This window comes from Ranitomeya imitator, chromosome 3 (genome assembly GCF_032444005.1).
Source record: "Ranitomeya imitator isolate aRanImi1 chromosome 3, aRanImi1.pri, whole genome shotgun sequence".
In the NCBI taxonomy this organism is placed as follows: domain Eukaryota; kingdom Metazoa; phylum Chordata; class Amphibia; order Anura; family Dendrobatidae; genus Ranitomeya; species Ranitomeya imitator.
This window is the reverse complement of record NC_091284.1, coordinates 509,212,045-509,220,590: the sequence shown is the minus strand read 5'-3', so window position 1 is coordinate 509,220,590 and position 8,546 is coordinate 509,212,045.

Sequence of the window (8,546 nt, the reverse complement as noted above, 5' to 3'; positions counted from 1 at the left end):
TTTAGTGTATGGTAACTTTGGTACGCCATTATGGCTTGATGTACTTGCTATTAGCAATATGTATTGTGAGTGCCATTGTAGTTTCATCCTGGATTATTCATAAGTATAGCGACACACTATATTATGTGTGTTTCACCATGTCTTACGAGACCATATGCTCAGTAATGGTGCCACTCATGTTTTGCTTGGCTCATTAACCAAACATTTTCTGTGGTTACTATTTTAGATTTTGTATATCCTTTTTATCTTAATAAAGATTGTTACATTATTTTTTCAATATATGCTTTGCCTTTATATGATTCTATGTATGTAGCGTAGAACAGGTGCTAACTACCAGCTTATATGGATGCTATACTCTTCATCTGTGCATATGTGAAAGCATCCTTCAAGTTAGGGGTTATTATTTGATTTTCATTTTCCAAATGTTGCCTCTAACCAATGGCATGTGTTTGTCTATTATTTCTAGCCCTTCCACCATAGGAGGGCGCCGGAGCAACAAGTATCTACTGTTGCTAACTTCTGGTTCCTGTTATCTTGCGCTTCTGTTTCTGAAGTATCTGAAAGGAACTCCGCTTATTCTGTCTGTCTCCACAGATTTTCTGCTACCAGTTACCCTGCTATTCTGGACTGCATCCGCAGTATCTATGCTGGACCCTTCTAGTCCTGCCAGTCCGCCAGTCTCACTTCCCGACCACGCCAGAACCCCTGGCGCTGGCTTCTATACCCGATATCCTCCAGTCAACTCTGCAATACCCGCTAACCTTGTTGGTCTGTCTGTTCTGCTGGGACAGCCCCCACGAGTACGGGGTCTAACTGAAGGTAGCAACCATGTCCTCCAGGCATTCCATTCTGTCCCTGTTCGAGGGGGACTTACTACGGGTGTCTGGGGCTCACGCAGTAACGCCCCTTTCAGAGCCCCCCGGACTGTGGTCTAGTGGTTCCACATCAAACCTTAATAAATACGAATGTGAACTTCTATCTCCGTGCCTCCATTTCCATTTTTTACATGCTCCTTCATAACAGTTACAGTCCAGTCATTTCCAAAAGACATGAGAACTTCGTCTCCTGCACTTCCCCTGGTCTTTTCCGTCAGCTTATCTTCTAGCACCATGGCTTCCAGACCCGCAGTTCCCTGGGAATTCCATGTTTCTGATACTAGATGCTCCCCATCCACTTTCCCCATCCTGGGCAAAAAAATCATGTTGCCTCTGCAATTCCTGTTCGCACCGTAAGTCCCGAACATCAAGGGAGGTAACCCACAGAAAAGCCACCAACTCTTCCAGACTGCCTCTCTTCCCACGTGCTCTCAGATCTAACATCTCCAGACCAGCTTCTTTCAGTGCTTCTTCTGTCTCTCTCAACTGCAACTCACACTGGGCTACTACAAATCCTTCTAGAACAATTCTCCTCACACTGCTCTAGCTCCTCCCACTAGCCCTCCTATTCGGTACCTGTCCTCTGCTGGCTCAGTTCTTGGGATGTCGCGGTGGCTGGACCCGGTCCGTGACCCTGCCAAGGGGCGTCCAATGAAAGGAGAAAGGAGTCTGTCAAGGTTTCGTGACGCCACCTGTGGTATTTGGTCAGGGCGACCGACGCTGCTTGGGGTCCACTGGGGTGATGTGATGGCAGCTAGATGGTGTACCTTCCCACAGGTGAAGTATGCCCCCAGGGCTTCCCAGTGAGGTGGATGGTGATGGTGTGAGGTGCAGACAATAACAAGGACACAGGGTTGCAGTCTCTTTACCTCTTTACTGAAGACTTCAGGATCCTCAATCCAGAGCACAGTTAACAGGGCTGTCTGAGACCGGCCGGTCCGATGGCACATCCAGAGTTCCCTTTACAGGTGGAAATCGTTGCCTATCAATAGCGCCTGTGTGTTCTAGTGCTACCCTGCTGAGCATTCGGAATAGTCCTCACAACTTCTGTTCTCGTTCTTTCTAGTTCTTTCTAATTCGTTCCAGATGTTTCTAGTTCTCCGTCCCCCAGGTATGTTATGTCTAGGTTGCACCCTTTTGACGGGTAGGCTCGGAGCTCTTCCAGGACCCTAGAGATGCCCCTCTCCACGTGTTGCCCCCTATGTCTGTGTAGGTGATGTAAGGTAGCCAGCCAACCTATAATTAACTGTCCTGCGGAGTTTGAAGTAAGGCATAGAGTCAGTTACTTCCTCGGTGTTCCGGCCACCGGCTACGCGCCTCAGTAGGATGTTGCCGTTCTCGGGGCACGACTCCTACTGGCTCTCCTTTGTGCTTGATCTCGTTTCTCACTGTTCCACAATATCCTTCACTTCGTGTCTCTTTCTTAGGATACCGCCGCAATGTAGTGCAGGCGCGGTTCCGTAACGTTCTGTTCTGTTCGCTAGGTACCTGCCAGGTTCCCACGCCTGACAGGGACCCCCCTGAATCTTCTCCCTGCAGCACCCCCTGCCACGGGATGCTGCCTGAATCCAACCCAGTCAGCTTCTGACTAACTTCCTATCCAACCCCTAGTTTTACCAGTGTGAGGAGTGGCCCAATAAATAAAGCCTTTTTCTCCCCCTAGTGACCGGAGTGTGAAGTGTAATGTGTGCTGGTGATACCTGGTCAGAAGAACTCCTTTAGTGCCATCAGACGTACCATCAGACGTACCATCACTCCCCTTAGTGGCAGAGCGACGTTACTGCAACGACCAGATCTCTGGGGCGCTGCATTACTACTCTGGCTAAAACCAATTCTTATCTTAATCTAATATCTACATTTAACTCTATAGTGCCCCCTTAACACTAACCCGGCACTACACTGTCATTCCCTCTTCCAATGCTGACCTAACTCTAACACTAAACCCCCCAAAAACACTTGAAGCAATTTCAATATAACATCAATTAACCCAGTGTAATAAATTTTATAAACAGTCACTATAATCATGCTTCCCTTTTCTCATAGGAGTCCGCACTGAAGGCATGAGCAGCAGAAAAAGGAGATCATAACAAGATGCCAATAATTTGTCCGCACAATAGATAACTAGTGGCAAAAAATATACAATAACATCAACATATTGCAATTAAATGCATAAATAGCACGATCATATTCCTAGAATCATCCACAAGGGCAGTCCCAAAAAGTGCATAGTGCCTTTCAGGTATTTACAAATAATTTAATTTTTAAATCATGAAAAAATCAGTAATACTAACCAGTGCTCATGCTGGATGTGCTGGCGCCGCCACCCCACACTCCAACGCGCGTTTCACACGTTGCTTCGTCAGTGAGTGAGCTAACTCTAACACTGACTGTCCCTATTTCTGTCCCTAACATATACAAGATGGGCCATGTATATGGATACACTTAAATCAAATGGGAATGGTGACAGTTTTCTTGCGTAAGGTGTCTTGCATTTAAATCTGCTGCAATGACCCGGGTACTGCATTCACCAGATATCAACACAATTTCTATTCGCTCCTCATGTGTTAACCTCTGTGACATGTCAATGGCTGTAAACAAATAGAAACTTGTAAATAACTCATGAAAGAATAAAGTTACGTTAAAATCAAGCACAAAATTGTTTTTCTTGTGAAATTCTCAATAAGTTTGATGTGTCACTAGGGACGGACCAAGACAGCTTGGGGCCAAATGTACAGGAAACGTGTCTGGGCCCCCCTCCTTTTAAGGCCAAAAGCTATATAAATACAGCCCAGACCAAAAGTTTGGACACACGTTCTCATTTAAAGATTTTTCTGTATTTTCATGACTAAGAAAATTGTACATTCACACTGAAGGCATCAAAACTATGAATTAACACATGTGGAATTATATACTTAACAAAAAAGTGTGAAACAAATGAAATTATGTCTTATAGTCTAGGTTCTTCAAAGTAGCCACCTTTTGCTTTGATGACTGCTTTGCACACTCTTGGCATTCTCTTGATGAGCTTCAAGAGGTAGTCACCAGAATGGTCTTCCAACAATCTTGAAGGAGTTCGCAGAGATGCTTAGCACTTGTTGTCCCTTTTGCCTTCACTCTGTGATCCAGCTCACCCCAAACCATTTCGATTGGGTTCAGGTCTGGTGACTGTGGAGACCAGGTCATCTGGCGTGGCACCCCATCACTCACCTTCTTGGTCATATAGCCCTTACGCAGCCTGGAGGTGTGTTTGGGGTCATTGTCCTGTTGAAAAATAAATGATGGTCCAACTAAATGCAAACCGGATGGAATAGCATGCCACTGCAAGATGCTGGGGTAGCCATGCTGGTTCAGTATGCCTTCAATTTTGAACAATTAGAAATGAAATTTGGCACTCAACTTATGTAGATGCAGTGAAGTATTTTATTGCAGTCCACTGCCACCCCCATTATTGCCCTTTCCACCACCCCATCATTGCTTTCTCCCCATCACCATCATTGCCCTCTCTGTCAACCTAATTATAGCCTTCTGCCCCATCACCCCATCATTGCCCTCTCCGTCAACCCAATCATTGCCTTCTGCCCCACCCTCATCATTGCCCATTACGCCGCCTCCATCAATTTCTTCTCCCCACCACCTCTATTATTGCCTATTCACCACCTGCATCATTTTGTCCTCCGCACCACCCGATTATTGTCCTTTCCACCACCCCCATCATTGCTATCACCCCCATTATTGCCCTCTCCATCAACCCAAACACATTGCCTTCTGCCCCACCCCCATCATTGCCTATTACACCGCCTCCATCAATTCCTCCTCCCCACCACCCACATTATTGCCCTTTCCACCACTCCATCATTGCTATCACCCCAATCATTGCCCTCTCTGTCAAACCAATCATTACCTTCTGCCCCATCACCCCCGTCATTGCCCTCTCTGTCAACCCAATTATTGCCTTCTGCCCCATCACCCCCATCATTGCCCTCTTCTCCACCTACACACACACAGCACCGTTCGCCTCTTTGCATACACATACACACACAGCACCATTCACCTCTGCATACACACACACATGCACACACACACACCTCACCTCTGCACACGGTATCCTTAGGCCGCATCATCGCCGGCAACTTCTTGTCTCGCACAGCCTCGGCGATGAATTCCTGTCTCGCACAGCCACAGAGCTGAATGATGATGTAATTCAGCCCCTGCTGTGTGAGACAGGAAGTGCAGGCAGGAAGCAGGATGGATCCATTCCCTGCAGCTCCGCTCCACTGCCATTTTCTCTTACTAGCAGCAGAGCTGCAGGGATTGCTCCCTGCCCGCTGCACATGAGGGCAATCTGGCCAGCCCCCCTGAGCCTCAGGGCCAGATACACTGGCCAGATTGCCCTAATTAATAGCCACCCTGCAGGAGCCCCCAGGAGCCCCCAGGAGCCTCCATGCCCCGCCGGTGCAGCCACACCAGTTGAACCGGTGGTATGTCCGCCCATGTGTGTCACATAACCCTCTTCCCATTGGAAAAAATAAAGTTGAATCCAAAATGGTCAACTTCATAATGGCCGCCATGGTCACCACCCATCTTGAAAAGTTTTCCCCCTCCCATATACTAATTTGCCACAAACAGGAAGTTGATATCACCAACAATAACCATTTTATTTAGGTGTATCCATATACATGAGCAAAAGAGGGGAGAAGCCAGCGCAGCCTAAGGTTAAAACGCAATTCATAAAGTGCAAATGCACATATTAATTTCTAACTGTATTTTCAAAATGAGAAATTTAGCAAACAATTGATCAATTCTTTTAGCCACCCCGCCTCTTCACGGCATTCTCATATTGGGGCAGTCCTACACTACGTTTTTTATATTCGCTGTGCCATAAAGGCCTCCTAAATGAACTAAAAGCAAGACCACATTAAATGCAAGCTGTACCTGGAGCATTACTGAGTCACCCCCATGGCGCCAGAGAAGGCAAGCGAGGATAAAGGTTGACCAGGTCCAGACAGACATTTCAGATCCAACCTCCACACTGCCCATCCAGAACCACATATAAAGAGTGAGACAGGCTGAGACACAGGTGCATAATTAAACAAAGCCTAAGGCAGGGCAGGGCTACTGTGTGTGTGTACAGCAGCCTATCAATCACAGAAACACAGAAAGAATGGCGCGCGTAACCCGGCAGGCGCACGGCAACGGTGGTGGTCAGCCACTTACCAACATCAGAGCAAAAGAGGGGAGAAGCCAGCGCAGCCTAAGGTTAAGACGCAATACATAAAGTGCAAATGCACATATTAATTTCTCACTGTATTTTCAAAATGAGAAATTTAGCAAACAATTGATCAATTCTTTGAGCCACCCCGCCTCTTCACGGCATTCTCATATAGGAGCTGGCTTCTCCCCTCTTGTCTCATTTTGAAAATACAGTTAGAAATTAATATGTGCATTTGCACTTTATGTATTGCGTCTTAACCTTAGGCTGCGCTGGCTTCTCCCCTCTTTTGCTCTGATATTGGTAAGTGGCTGACCACCACTGTTGCCGTGCACCTCGCCGGGTTACGTGCGCCATTCTTTCTGTGTTTCTGTGATTGATAGGCTGCTGTGCACACACACAGCAGCCCTGCCCTGCCTTAGGCTTTGTTTAATTATGCACCTGTGTCTCAGCCTGTCTCTTTATCTGTGGCTCTGGATGGGCAGTGTGGAGGTTGGATCTGAAATGTCTGTCTGGACCTGGTCAACCTTTATCCTCGCTTGCCTACTCTGGCGCCATGGGGGTGACTCAGTAATGCTCCAGGTACAGCTTGCATTTGATGTGGTCTTGCTTTTAGTTCATTTAGGAGGCCTTTATGGCACAGCGAATATAAAAAACGTAGTGTAGGACTGCCCCAATATGAGAATGCCGTGAAGAGGCGGGGTGGCTCAAAGAATTGATCAATTGTTTGCTAAATGTCTCATTTTGAAAATACAGTTAGAAATTAATATGTGCATTTGCTCTACTTTCTGTTAAAACTCACCTCTTTCTCTTAAACATGCATTTATTTCTCCTTCCCCATCATCCACAGTGATCACTAACAGTGATGAACGAGCGTGCTTGTCACTACTCGTTAATAGTTCTTTCATCAGTATGCTCGGGATGCCATTATTCAGTGAGTGAGTATTTTTAATGTTCGAGCGGGAGCTTGAGTCCTGCCCCGCATGTTTGGCACTTTGTAGGTAGCCAATGAACATGTAGGGATTGCCTGCCAGTCACTGTATTGCCATAGCCATTTTTGTTGTGACATAAATGTGATTGGCTGGCCCCATAGCGCCATTAGGCCTATATAAGACCCAGGATGCCATGCTCGGCGCACAGTACCCCAGACACAGGCAGCACAGGGAGAGGTGCTAATGAGAGAGAGACAGAATTGTAGCTCTGTATTGGCAAGAGATTCAACCACATTTATGTTTCTGCAAAGTACAACAACAGTCCTTCTTAGGGCTAATTATAATACATATTAATACTGCTGTTAGCAGTAGGGTTGAGCGACTTTTAGTTTTTTAGGGTCGAGTCGGGTTTCGCGAAATCGGCCGATTATCGCAAAAAGTCGGGGATCGACCGAAACATGAAACGCAATGCAAGTCAATGGGGAAGCATAGTCGGCAGTGAGTGGAGGCCAGGAAAACATGTACAGTGCCCATTTTAATGGCAAAAGCATCCATTCTTGTTACTGAAGCTTGTCAATCTTAATTTACCTTATAATAGTATTAAGGCATTGGAAATTGGGGGTCATTTGGCTAAAGTTGTGGGGGGTAGGGCTAGTTCAAGTATTTAGTGGGCCCAGGAAATCTGGACCACATCACAGCAGTGGAGCAGGGAGAGGTAAGTATTTCAACTTTGCAAGTGCTGTGATCCTGAGCAAGCAGGGGGGGCCCACTCGTTGGCATTGGCACTGGCACAGGGCCCCTCAAAGTACGGCGGTGTGTTTGCATGGCGGAGGCGCCTCCCACCGGCAGCGACACTTTTGCATACTATGAGAAGCCCTGTGCCAGTGACGTCGCCAACGAGTTTTCCCCCCCCACCTGATGAAGGAACCTGCACTTTCATCTGCACCTCCCTCTTTGTCCCTGTGTAATGTGGTATGGTATGCGGGAAGGGGAACCTGACTTTCAGCAGGGTCACAATCTTGCTGTGTAGCGTGCACCGGGAATGTTGCGTTATGGGTCAATGTACCAGCAGACTCATCTATCACTGGCTGGGCAATGGGCAGGATGAGGAGGAAACACAGATATAGGCCCAAAGAATAAAGTGGGCTAAATGCAGTTCAAAATTGGTAACAGGACTAACCAGGGGGCATAGCTTTGTTTAGTGGAATACAACTGTAATGGGAGGCTGACACAGTGAGTAGGCCCAAATCAGTAAGTAGGCTAAATGCAGTTCAAAATTGGTAACAGAAGTAAACAGGCGGCACTGGTTTGTTCAGTGTAGGAGAGAATCAAGGAGCGGCAGACACCGTTAGTAGGGCCAACAAAACAAGTAGGCCAAATGCAGTGTTATATTAAAAACAATTTAACGAGAGCCTGAAGATAGAAGCTAGGGAAAGGCAACCTGGAGAACACCTTGGAGCGGAAGACACCGTTTGTAGAACCCAGACCCAACTTGTAGGCCTAATGCAGTGTTGTTTCAACAACTACTTA